The 14,503-nt window shown below is 31.3% G+C and overlaps 1 protein-coding gene across 3 annotated transcripts in view; it reads right to left on the bottom strand.

Moving 5' to 3' along the window:
* The window catches only part of LOC127718149 (cardioacceleratory peptide receptor-like), a 191,429-nt gene that overhangs the window by 156,773 nt on the left and 20,153 nt on the right, over nt 1–14,503 (bottom strand). Inside the window, exon 1 of one of the 3 annotated variants that reach the window (XM_052224126.1) lies at nt 14,207–14,241. The exons of the other annotated variants lie outside the window; for them this stretch is intronic. The gene's annotated coding sequence lies outside the window, so the exon portion shown is untranslated. Of the gene's footprint in view, nt 1–14,206; nt 14,242–14,503 lie in introns of those variants that run through there. 3 annotated transcript variants of the gene reach the window in all.

Here is a 14,503-nt window from a genome sequence, read left to right as displayed (position 1 = left end):
CACTTATGAACCACATCAACAAACGACAACCAGTAGGTTCCTGACTTGTCTTTTTCTTTTTTAGCTATGGCGTTGTCAGTTTATTTTCGACTTATGAGTTTGAAAGTCCCTTCGGTAATTTTCGCCTCCCTTATGTTGAGTTACAACCATATGTAGTGAAAATCTTCAATTTAAAATTGATGATAACATTGATAATTCATTTACTAGTACATTGTTTTTATATCACTTATTATTTTCCTTGTTTCATATATATTATATCTATATATTTGATTAGCATAGATCATATTTGAAAAGATTTTACATAATTGCTGTTGTATTTATTTGGAACTTTGCTTTTGTGAGGGTTTTTTTTAATGAAATTTGCTTAAATGGTGTACTTTTATCACCAAATTTCAATGCCCCAACATGTTTTTAATAAAAAAAAAAAAAAAAAGGAATGCAATTTGCATTCAAATGATAATATGAAGAATTATTATATTATTGGAATACACACATTTTACAGAGTTTTTCGAGATGTAAAACTTCATCCAGGATTTTTATCTAAACTTTATGAGCTAATTGACACAGTTGGCGCAGTTGCAAACTATGTTACAACGCGTAGACTCCGTTTAATTATTTTTTTTGTTTGTTCTTCAACAACCGTCGATTGGAAATAATGTTTACAGTTTTCAAATGTGACACATGCATTTTATCTGCCATTTTGTTTATATTGTTCCGGTTAAAACAGTATACGAAAAAAAATAAACTTAAAAAAAAAATCACTACCCACAATCCTTGTGTCAAATCACAGTATTTAAGAAACTTAATTATGCAATAATACATGTTTTAGAATTATTGTTTTCATTGACTTTACTTATGCCTGATTTCACCAAGACGTTCATTGTTATTACTGACCAACGCACATGTGCCCGATAATAAAATCATTAAGTAAATAACAATGTATCCTCAATTTACGAGGTATTCATATAAGATGAATGAGTAACAGTGTGCATTGCTATGAAAAGGTCAAAATTTATTTGGAATATATAGATGGTGTTAAACTTTGTTGAAGATCCGGTAAGGGTTAATTTTGGCCTAAAATTTGAAGAGCATCTGATGAAAATTTTTGACTTTTTTTACACACTTAAGTGTCTACTTCACTCGATTCAATTAGTTGATGTAAAAATTTCAACTAATTTGGTCATTAAAGACGCTCAAACTCAAAATGTGAAAACAATCTTTCAAATATGCCATAAAACATTACTTTTCAGATGGTTTTTGTCTAAAATGTAAGTGATCGCATTTGTGTTCAGCCTCAACCTTTATACATGTTATGTATTATCGTCAAATACAACATGTCCCAGGTTAGGGGGAGGGTTGAGCGCTCACAAACATGTTTAACCCCGCCACTTTCTTTATGTGCCTATCCCAAGTCAGGAGCCTGTAGTTCATTTTTTGTCGTTAGTTCATGTCTGTCATATTTGTTTTTCGTTAATTGTTTTGTTATAAATTAGTCCGTTATTTTTATCAATTGAATTATTTCATATTTTTTATGTTGGGGCCTTTTATAGCCGACTATATTTTTTCTCATTGTTGAAGGCCGTACGGTTGCCTATATTTGCTTAAATCCACTTTATTTGAACTTTGGTTGATAGTTGTCTCATTGGCAATCATACCTCATCTCCTTATTTTTAGATATATTTAAATATTAAGACTGAATACAAGTGCGGCCACTACCATTAGAGACAAACAACCGTCTTAGAATTAGCACAAATGCTAAAAATGTGAAGATTTCAGTAATTTTGCATGAATTCATGATGCTAGTACCTGAAGCACGTGCATTGTGTTGTCAAATACAGCCCATATTTATGTAACAAAAGTATTCTACTTTCCTATAAAAAGCTGTATTTAGTGGCCAAAAAGGGGTCTTACCGGGCCTTCTCCTTTGACACAATTAAATGTACCATTTTGTAATGTTATTGGCTTATGAATTTAAGGCAACAATAGTTTACCGTATTCAAATATAAACTAATTACGGCAATTACCCAAGAACATTTGGTTTGAAGATCACGGTCACTGCTTTTACAACCCTTAACATTACAAAAAAAAAACCCATTAAAGCCGTATAATTTTATTTATATGTAATTACGAGCTAAATTGAGCTTTTCGTTTGTTTTCAAATGCATTTTGGTAACTTTATCATTGAGAGCACGTGTAGTAATAGGTGTTGCATTTTATTGACATAAATCATATTTTTGTATGCTTCTTGATTCCTGTCTGCAAATCAAAATTGATTAATCTTAAGAAACATCTATGTAATGCAATTAAATGAAAATAAACCGAGAAAGCAGAGCGAGCCAGTTTTATGATTTTATAGAAACGTCTGGAATATTCCCATATACAGACTGAATGAGATTAAACAAATTGTATCCAGACCCACAGTGGGGTAGTAAAATATTTCCGTGTTTAGATTTTGTCCTAAATTAGGTCTGTTCATTGTCAGACGAATTATACAGTACCGATACCATGTATTTATCAATTGCCTTCATTCTTGCAGTATTTTGATATTTGTCAATATAATTACATCTAAACAACAATGGATCGTCAAACTCTCAGACGTCCTCATTTGAAACTTCGCAAATAGTTCTTAATAGAGACAATCAAATTACTTCAATGAAATCAAACACTTTTTCTTTTCAACATCTTGATCCTCATTGGACATATGCCGATAGTATACAACTATGATGAGAATAAAACATTTTAGAAAATAAAAAAGGATTTAATGAAAAAGGCAGAATAGATTAAACAATTTTTAAAGTCATATGATTTCTTAAATTTAACAAAAAAGATGAATATGTTATATACACTTGAATGGGTAAGTTTTAATATAAAACACGTGTACATAGACTTTCCTTAAAGAAAATCCATTATTTTATCATAACCCTCATAAAAGTACTGTTCAGGAATTAATGTTTTTCGGTATTCTAATTCTCCCGACAGATTTTCAGTTTGCAGTGACCTTAACTACGACACTTTTCGTTAGAAACTCGGCAATGAACATTATACAAGACAATGTAATAATGTTATTCAATATAATACACGGACCCGTTTATACTCAGAGTATTTTCCCCCAGCGACAACCAAGTTATAGAATAGACTACATTTAAACGTAAGAAAATGTGAATCTCTTTCAATTTTTAAGAAACAAATTTGTACTCGAAATAGTAAATTTCCTCCTTATTACTATGTAGGAAATCGAATTGAACAAATTCTTCAAGCTCGCTTAAGGATGAACTCGAGTTCATTAAATTCTCATCTATTTCCTTGAAATTTAGTAGACTCTCCAAACTGTCGTTGTGGCAACTTGGAAACAAATTTCATTTCCGATTATCCTGCCCAATATATACCAATTTACCAATTACGGCAGGAACTTCTGGCTTCAATTTCAGATTTTCTAGTCCAATTTGACATTAATACCTTGTTATTTGGTTCAACCGTACTATCGGACGAGCAAAACAGACTTTTATTTATTTTGTAACAGAAATACATAATAAAAACCAAACGATTCAATCCTTGATGCAAATGCTCGATCATTTATAAAACCTAAGTATTTCATTCTGCACACAACACTGTGTACTGTTTACCACGTTTACTCAGTATTTTGTTTCTAAAACTTTTTTTGTTTTTTACAAACTGACTATTTCAGAAACATGCCATACTTACATGATAATGACCATATAAGAAATTTAATTGTATACTAGGAGACAGATTAATAAAAGCAATTTTGCTTGTTTCTGAATCCTATTTATTTCATGTATCAGAATTATATACTATGTATTGATTTATTTCAATAAATATTGTTTAAACTAAACTCGGCTATCGCAGGTTAAAGCGGGAAAATGATTGAAAAAAAAAATGAATGTGAAAGGAAAATAGTATTAACTGATTCTCTAAGAAAAAAAATTAAATACATGAAATCATTTAACAATTGTCAAGACAAAGTTTAATTAACAAAGATGAAAACTTATAAATGATACCACGTTATTAGTTTTTTAATACAAACGCGCGTTTCGTCTACATATGACTCATCAGTAACACTCGAATCATTTGGAAGGTCAAATCAAATACGAAGTTGAAGTGCATTATAACCAGCTTATTCCAAAAAGTTGTGACCAATAAGACTATAGTAATCGCATGGACAATATCGATAAAAACAACAACAAATAAATATCGTTCAATCATCTACTTACTATATACGTTTTCGATGATTCTGTGTTGCTTGTTCATCAAGGTCAATATAGGTAAATCTTCTGGATCTATTTTCACTTGGAAAGCTCAAACCCAAACATTTTAATGCCAAGGATGTAATAATAAAATTCATCTAAGGTCAACCATTCATATCTAAAAGGAGTTTGCTTAGTGCTCTTTCAGCACCGAAGCTCGAAAGTTTTCGACCAACAATCAATGCATGGCATATATTTTGTCAATTATACTATTAAAAGAGAAGACCTCATTTTGTGTGTCGCTTCTCTTCCTTCCACAATAAATAAATCATCATGCCTCTGTGTCCTATATGTACCATGCATAGTCGCATTTGTCATCCTCGCTTATGATTATTCCGTTTGGGTTATTTTGGGAGGAAAACGAAAATAAAGGCTTCCGAAGATAGTTTCCGTCATCGGACGGACGTTTAACTCTTAGACAAGACTTCCGTCTAGGACTGTTTATAAATTACACATTATATTTTCATAGGTACTTGCGGACAGAACAATTATTTTCGTGTTTTTCTGTGTACTATGAACATACATATACTATAAATAAAGTGTATTTGTTATTTACTATCAATTACAAGTTTACTATCCACAGCGGTCATTGATATATTAAATAGAGTCTCTATTATAATATATCAGTGACCGCCGTGGATAGTAAACTAGGAATTGATATAAGATAGCAAATACACTTTATTTATAGTATATGTATGTTCATAGTATACAGAAAAACGCGAAAATAATTGAAATTAATAGAAAACCAAAACTAACGGATTTTGGAAAAAAGGGGGAGGACTAAAAACAAATTTTCCTGTCCCCAAGTACCTATATGACTTTTGATACCTTTCCTAAAATTATCCAGTCAAAAAATCTTTTACAAAAATTCATCCTACAACAGTTTACATACTTTCAACCATGCTCTAAATGCCCGCGATTTCGCGGGTGTGTTCTAGTCGTAATTAATATGAAGACATAGTTAAGTATATATACATGCATTGGTTTAATGATTTGCTTAACAAAATAATCACCAGCATCTCGTTTCATATGACATTAAACCTTATTTTGCATATGTAAATCAAACAGCAGGTGAGCCATAAGACAAATGTATAATTATAGTAGTACCGATTTCCTTCATTGGTTTCGCTCGAAATTAACAGTAAAGAACATTTAGTTTGAGATCAAACATACCAAAATGGCGTTACCAAAATCTTCTTTTATCATATGTTTTAGGGATTTGCAACTGCATGTATAGTTTCAGAAGAATTACATAATATATGAAGAGGAAATTAACGGACAAAGGTTTTCAAACTACATTTTTAATATATCATATGATAACCAACGTGTAACAAATAAAAGTACTTCGGTTTTTGGATCATTACTATCGGTTTATCATTTCACTGTTATGTTTGACAACGCAATTAGTAGAGATCATTTTTCAAATGATGTGTTTTCGATTGACATATTTCTTATCTTTGTATTTTTTTCAGTAATGTTGTTACGCTCTTGACCTTCTATATTTTTTTATGAAAAATTACATCAAAATCAATTTATACTTAGATACAATTGAATAGCATAGTTGATGAAGGAAGAATTTAAAAATTGCGTTTACGATCATCATCGGTGATAGGTATATTTTTCGATGTTTTAAAGGGCTCGTACAAGCTTAAAATCTTTGACACAAACTGGTTTCAAGTTAATGCAATCGCAGAATTGATTCACTTAAAATACTGCCTTCATACTAAAATCAAGGCAACAGCAGTTTATTGATGTTCAAATCTCAAAAATCGATTAAAAAGAGACAAAAAATTAGGGAATCGCAAAAGGAGCGAGACCGAAAGCATCGACTTAATAAGGCTTTACTGTAATGAATGCATCAACCGCCATGTGAATTCATACTACGCCAAGATGTCATGGTGGGAGGGGTATACAATTGGTAAAATCGGTACACAATTATCAATTCATGTTATGACTTCGATACAACAAAAAGTTATTTATCTTAAATCAAGCCGTTAGTTTTTTTTTTCTGTTGTCTTGTTTCATATTTAGTTAACCGGCCTTTCACTGTTAATATAAATAATTTAGTTAACCGGCCTTTACCTCTAAATATACATAATTTTAATCTCTTCATCTGGTCTTGCTTTTCCAATTATAAGATATAAATTTTGCTCTTTGTAAAAGGTCCCACCCTAACCTGTAAATTTTTACTTTTTTGTCATTTGGTCTTTGGTGGATACTTGTCTCATTATAAATCATACCAAAATAGAAGGGCATCGGTGGTCTAAGTAGTTTTTCAACATTATCAATAGCCTGTTAACACTGAGGTCGCGAGTTCGAAACCCACATGTGGCAGATGCGTTCGACTCCGATCATAATTGACTAGGATCGTTGGTTTTCTTTGCACACTCTGGCTTTCATATTCAATGAAAACTGGTCGCCACAATATAGCCAAGAGAACTAAAAGTGGTGTTAATCAATCCATACATTCATAAATAGTAATATGTTATAACTAATTTGAATCTCTTCATCTGGTCTGGCTTTTTCGATTTGTTTCTTACCAAATAAAAGAGAGGCGGTAGATTCACACCTGACACTTGAACAACCTGTCAAATATATTTCAAAGAACAATACATTTTCGTTTGATTTATCTTTTTTATTCGAGCGTCACTTATAAGTCTTTTGTAGACCAAACGAGCGTCTGGCGTATAACATTTGAAGCTTGGTATCTATGATAAGTTTCAGAAGTCCGACACCCCATTCGCCTTTGTCTCGACACCATAATAGTCCAACAAAGTAAACCACTGTTGCAATTGAAAATCTACAACTGGTGTCTGACAAATATACCTCATATTTATAAGGACGTATTGAATCTACAATATTTAAGTGTACAAATACAAGCAGCGTTCTAAGGGGCAAAGTAACACCAACTGTAACAAGAGGCTCTCAAGAGCCTGAATCGCTCACCTGTAATTTTTTGCTTAAATCTTCTATCAATGATTATTTTGCTTTTTAATATATATTAATGAATGGCTTAAAAATTCCATTGAGATGTTCTTTGTATCTGTCATATTTTCTTCAAAAGCAAAGAAATACATTTTACCCCTATGTTACATTTTAGCCATAGTGGCTTTGTTTCTTGACGTACAAGAAAATAAAATACAAAATTTATACTTAATACTCTGAAACTCATTCAGCCTAAGTTTGGCTGAAATTGAATCAGCAGTTTCAAAGGAGAAGATTTTTTAAAGTAAGCAAACTAGATTAACAAATTGTGAAAAATTGTCTTTAAAGGGCAATAACTCCTTAAGGACACATTTGACAGTTTTGGTCATATTAACTTATTTGTAGATCTTACTTTGCTGAACACTTTTGCTGTTCACAGTTTATCTTTATCATTAATAATATTCAAGATAATAACCAAAAACTGCAAAATTCCTTAAAATTACCAATTTAGTGGCAGCAACTCAACAATGGCCTGTTAGATTTGTTTGAAAATTTCATGGCTGATAGAACTTGGCCTAATGAACATTTTAAACTCTAATCAGATTTGCTCTAAATGCTTAAGTGTTTGAGATATATTAGCAAAAAACTGCATGTTACCCCTATGTTCTAATTTTAGCCATGCCGGCCATGTTTTTTGACGAAACAGAAAATAAAACATAATCTTTATTCGAAATACCCTAAGGATCATTCAGCTTAAGTTTGGCTGGAATTGGTTTAGTAGTTTAAGAGAAGTAGATTTTTTAAAGTTAGAAAACATAATAAACAAATTGTGTAACATTGTCCTCAAAGGGCAATACTCCTTAAGGGGTTTATTGACAATTTTGGTCAGATGAACTTATTTGTAGATCTTACTTTGCTGAACATATTTGCTGTTTACAGTTTATCTTTATCATTAATACTATTAAAGATAATAACCAAAAACTGCAAAATTTCCTTAAAATTACCAATTTAGTGGCAGCAACCCAACAATTGTGGGTTATTAGATTCATCTGAAAATTTCAGGGCTGATAGAACTTCACCTAATGAACACTTTTACCCCTGTCAGATTTGTTCTAACTCCATTGGTGTTTTTAGATAGAAGCCAAAAACTGCATTTTACCCCTATGTTCTATTTTTAGCCATAGCGGCCATGTTTTTTGACGAAACAAAAAATAAAACACAAACTTTATTTTAAATACCCTAAGGATCATTCAGCTTAAGTTTGGTCGGAATTGAATCAGTAGTTTCAGAGGAGATGTTTGAAATAGTTTACACCAGACGGAGACGACGACGGACGACGACGGACGCCAAGTGACGGCTAAAGCTCACAGTTCCTTCGGAACGGTGAGCTAAAAAGGGGAAATTCAAAGACCATTTCTTATTAGAGCATCTACAAACAATTTCGCCTCGGAACTGAATGAATGTGAATAAGTGTCATTTGATCGAGAAAATGAAACAGTTTTATTTTGTTTTTACGATACTTAACCCGAGACTTTGCTACACTGAATAAAGAAGTCATCGAGTAATTCCTGTTCGTGTCACTAGAGTGCATCCCTTATAAACCTGACGACGGCCCTGACCCAAATATTATTCAGGTTATTCTAGCTACCCTTAATCCAGGACATAACAATCAATTCAATTCAAATCAGAGTATTGTATTGTTCAAATATTAAATGTTCATTTAACAAAAACGTCTCAGTTACACCGGAAGGTTCTGAAACAGTGGATGACAGGAATAATATTCTAGCATATCGGGTTTTTACGATAGTCAACCCGAGATTTTGCTACACTGAACAAAAAACAAAATCCGAAGCATTAATTCAAGTGATACAGATTTAAAGTAATTGGCAGTTAAATCATCAATAGCATCGGAAATTAGTTCTTGATTTTTATTTCTTAATCCGTATCCTATTGTTTAAAAACAATTTCATGCTTACAATAATACTAAAGAAGAAAATATAAAATGACTTAATGACTTTCAATAGTGAATGACAAACAAAAAAACAACAACAACAAAAAATGTTGTTCCTTAAAAATGCTGGATCGGAAATAAGATGTTGAAGTGTATTTGTCCGATTAAAGATTATTGTAGGATATTACACATTGCATACAGTTAAGATGTCATATAATTACAATGTACATTGTATTATGTTTACGGATGCTTTTTTCCCCATATTTGCAAATGTGACAATAGCTTATAATCAAATATAAAAATTAATATAGAGTGGAAGAGATTGTTGTTAACAAAATAGGTGTTAACATCCATGAACATGTACATCAAAATATAATATCCTTTAAAGTGCTTGTCAAGTTGTTAAACTATATTTGATCCCTTTTTTGTTGTCCAAAATAGTTTCATTTTTCGCATACTTACATACATACATACATACATACATACAACAAACATGCAAACACACAAACATGCAAACACACAAACATGCATAATTATATAGATACATGTGCATACATATATACTTTTGTAGATACCTACAGGTACATGTATATACAAACACATTTACTGAGACACTTAAAACATTGATAACAATTACATATATTTCAACAAAATTGAGACCGGCATTCTGCGTTTTAAGAAATTATTGTTTCCAAAATTTATTAGTTTTGGTTCAAAATATGAAAAAAGTAAAATAACAGAAATATCGAACTCCAAGAAAAATTCAAAATGGAAAGTCCCCTTTCAAATGACAAAATCAAAAGCTAAAACACATCAAACGAATGGAAAACAACTGTCATATTACAGACTTGGTACAGGCATTCCCATATGTAGAAAATGGTGGATTAAACCTGGTCGTATAGCTAGCTAAACCTCTCACTTGTATGCCATTCGCATTAAATTCCATTATATTGACAACAATGTGTGAACAAAACAAACAGACATAATAGGGAAAAATGTCAAAAGTTTGGGTACAGCAGTCAACATTGTTTTATAATCTTAATCACTATAAAAACAAACAACTATGTCAACAAAGAAAAACAAAATGGTATATAGACAAAGCACATAAGCACAAATGAAATACAAGAACACAAAAAATGACCATAGCACAATAACACAATGGCGGAATTTATAAATACCGAGCCACGCCAAAAGGATATTACGAAAAATGAACTAAACGGTAAATATTAATAATATACAAAGATAAATAAAAGAACACTACAATGAAATATCTTTGTTACCATACTGCTTATTTCTATATTTGTCATACTATATAATTCTACTATATTTTTTATTTCATATTTGAAAATTTTCAATATGTCTATTTGTTTGGCCTTGTTATTAGTTATATAATGTGTTTTGTTAACTGGGAAGAACATCCAACTCAATGTAGGCATATATGTATTTGATTTCTACTATGAACGACTTAACATTGACCTATGCATCTAAAAAAGTAATTTTCTGTCTATCAATTATCATGTTTACTGCTTTCTGTCTCATTGATGTAGTCAATTTTGTTATCCTGTTCAATCATGTTTGTACGATTAACAGTTTTGAAATTTGCTTGACATTTCAGTACCTACTAATGTTAGGATCAGGCCCATTGGGGTTAATCTAAACTGGTTGTAACCTCTTCTCATTACACTTTTGTATGTAAGTCATGCATAAGGTTACAGTTTCGTTGTTAAATTTAACGTCAGAACAAGATTTACGATGGCTGTACTTTTACGACAGTCTACTGAGTCTACTAATGTCAATAAAGGCGGAAAAATAGAGTTACAAAAAAGGTTGTTTTCATTTTATACAGCACTGTGTTGATACCGCAGCTAGTGGAATACCAGACCCCGAGGGTATCTTCAGCTTAGTAGTCAAAACTTCGGTACCGACATGATTTGTAACAAACCTTTCTTAAATTGTCCGTTTATTTTTTAGAACTTACTAGTATATAGAAACTAAGGTTTCAACTCCCTCAGGCAAAATTGACTTTTTATTTGTTTTGGTTCTTATTTATCCTTGGCTTTCAAATATTCGGTTTTTAACGTTCCTGGTGAAGAAAAAGCGCGTCGGACGCATGACATTTATAAGATGTCGTTTTCATATTTTTTTCTAAGGAGTATATAAAAGTATGCATGTATCGAACTCAGTGATGGCTGACAAATAGTGATATGGAATTTATAAGTGCACATACCCTAAACGGCGAAAAAGTATAACAAAAATACCGAACTCCAAGGTAACTTAAAAAAGGGGAAGTCCATAAAAACTGACAAAATCAAACGTTAGTATTCAACGGAACGAGTAAAAAAACAACCGTTATATTGACAAAATGGGGTGAGGAACCCAAACAGACATATCAGGTAAATGTGGCAATAAGTGCGATCCAACAGCCAGCATTGTATAAACATATATCACGACTGACAAAAATATTCAAACAAACATGCAAATAAATCTCTAACAAAGAAAAGTGTAGCTATGGTATTTTAAAATCTATTTAACAAGACTAATTTTTTTTCACTCCAGACTTATTGTTCAGACGTGTTTTATGTCTGTGCCTTTTTTATGAGCTGAATTAGGTTGTTTTATGTATTCCTTTTTATTCTGTAGTTAGTCACCATATCGGTGTTAACATGTATATCTAGTCATTTTTTTAAATTTACTGTTTGCAAAAGTATGAATTATTCTAACATGTCTAAAAACTAAGGATTTTCTTATCCCAGGCATATAACCTTAGCTGTATTTAGCACAACTTTTTGGAACTTTTGGTCCTCAATGCTCTTCAACTTTGTACTTGATTTGGCTTTCGAGCCTTTTTTATCTGAGCGTCACTGATGGGTCTTATGTAGACGAAACGCGCGTCTGGCGTATTAAATTATAATCCTGGTACCTTTTGATAGCTATTATTTGTGTGTGTCTCTGTCTTGTATATTCTCCGATTTATTTGTATTGTAGTCTTGTCATGTAATCTTGTCATTTTAATGTTATATTTAACATTGCCATAAAAGCGGGAGGTTTGGCTAGCTACAATATCAGGTTCAAACAACCATTTTTTCTTAAAATGTCCTGTACCAAGTCAGGAAAATTGTCATTGTTATATACATTATAGTTCGTTTATGCGTGTGTTGCATTTTAGTGCTGAGTTTCTGTTGTGTCGTTGTTCTCCTCTTGTATTTGATGTGTTTCCCTCAGTTTTAGTTTGTAACCTGGATTTGTTTTATTCTTAATCGATTTATGAATTTCGAAAAGCGGTATACTACTGTTGTCTTTATGTATTCCTAAACGGTGAAAAGTATAGCTTGGGTATTTTAAATTTATTTAACAAAAACTAAGAATTTTTTTTTTCACTGCAGCCTTTAAAGCAATAATTAAAGGCCCCGACATAACAAAATTGCTAACAATTAAAAGAGATTTAACATAAAAACAACAAACGAAAAACACAAAAATGCCCGACACCAACCAGAGACAACCTCTGAATTACAGGCTCCACGCTTGGAACTGGTAATTTAAGCATGTGGCGGGATTGAACATTTTTTTGATTGCTCAACCCTTCCCTAACCTTGGACACAAATTAACATAAAGACTTAACCTTTTCAAGACTAACCGTTACGGAGTGTAGGCCATACCCTTTGCTGCCTAAATCAATATGGGGATATGTGTTACGGACAAAATCCCTGTTGTTCATCAATATCAATACGTCGGACTTGAAAAATTAAATCTCCATTAAACATTTTAATATGGAATAAGATTTTTAAAATAGATTTTGATGATTGAACAAAACATATGGAATTCAATCATATTAATCTCATGAACGTAGAGTCTGTTATACAGACAGAGAAATGTATTTCATTTTTGCAATAAGAAAGTGCATCTTTGCTAAGTATTGTAATATGATCTGAAATTCAATTACTGAAAGATGAGTATTAAATTATAATTTTTTGACACAATAAAAAAATAAAATACCTTTTGTTTCCTACAAAAGACACTGTGGTAAAGTGTGCAATAACATTTATGTTGTGAATCTCTGGTTGTTGCAAGAATATATGATAACAAACTATAATCTATTCAAATCATTATCATTTATTTTTAACTTGTTGACAACAAACGAAGCATAAAACATTATAGGATATTTATACAAATTTTTTTCAGTTACATTCGAGAGCAAACCAAAGACCGTCTTCTACGGAAAATTAAATTCAGTTACTGAAACTGAAATCACAATTTACTTTTTCTCTTATTCGATGCATGAATAATAAGATTAAATTTCCTCTGCAAGACTTAGTCTTGTACTCTTTCTAGTTTATTTCATCACGACTAAAGTTACGAACTTAAAACTTCAGCGTATTTTTAATAAAAATAATATATTATGTTCCATTACGATTTTACTCGTATTATTGTCATTTCCACGATTAGTATGTCAATTACAACTTAAAATTTCTAATATCTATAGTTTTCAACACAAAATTTTACCAAACTTTGACAACAATTCAATCTTGGGTTCAATGGCGAAAAAAGTTAATATGCTGTTCCTAAAATTCTTGATTAAATCTATTCAAAGTCATATATATGAACGACATGTATTTTTTTAAATAGGGCAACTATAAGAGAATGGTGGTTTAATCAGAGAAGATAGCACTCTGCTGACCTTTTCTTTTATATTCTTACGATGGCCTCCTGTCGAGGAAAGAAAGCTACTTAAACTGTGAATTTTCAATTTTCAAGAGATTAGGATAAACTAGAAATTTCTGTCAGTTTATAATCAATTTGTGTCATTGCATTTTATTTAAAAAGTATTTTAAAAATCTAAGGTCACAGTTATTGTAGTTCAAGCTTAATATAATATTCCAAGTAACAATACTACAAGGTATAATTTGCTCGATCAAAGCCACAATGATTCCTTGCTGATTAGTATATTTTCCTATCAGAACAAACATATGGAAAAATCATAATTTATTTACTTCTGTTATTCTATATTTCTAAATGGCCGTTTTTGAAATGCCAATCACTATTGTTAAAACATTTAAAAAAAACATCTTACCTCAATCTTAGTAATACTGTTGTTGTTCAAAGGAGAAATCAAGGACGTCAAATATAGTATTGTTAATAAATGTTATCCTATGACTATTTTTTGTTTCTTAGGGTGAAGTAGTGTATTATAACTAGTACAGTAACACAATATCTGTTATTAAACCTAAATAACTTTTTTTTTTAATATAATTCCATAAGATAAAATAGGGGAAGATTTTAACGGTTTTTAAAAAGGATTTCAGAACGAACTGCATAGCAGGAGACGATTAACCTGTCTACGCACCCTGATCCCACTCACAGTTTTGTT

Source organism: Mytilus californianus, unplaced genomic scaffold (assembly GCF_021869535.1).
Source record: "Mytilus californianus isolate M0D057914Y unplaced genomic scaffold, xbMytCali1.0.p SCAF_10, whole genome shotgun sequence".
Lineage (NCBI taxonomy): Eukaryota > Metazoa > Mollusca > Bivalvia > Mytilida > Mytilidae > Mytilus > Mytilus californianus.
Note: the sequence above shows the minus strand (reverse complement) of the source record. Positions and strands in the feature narration are given on the sequence as shown.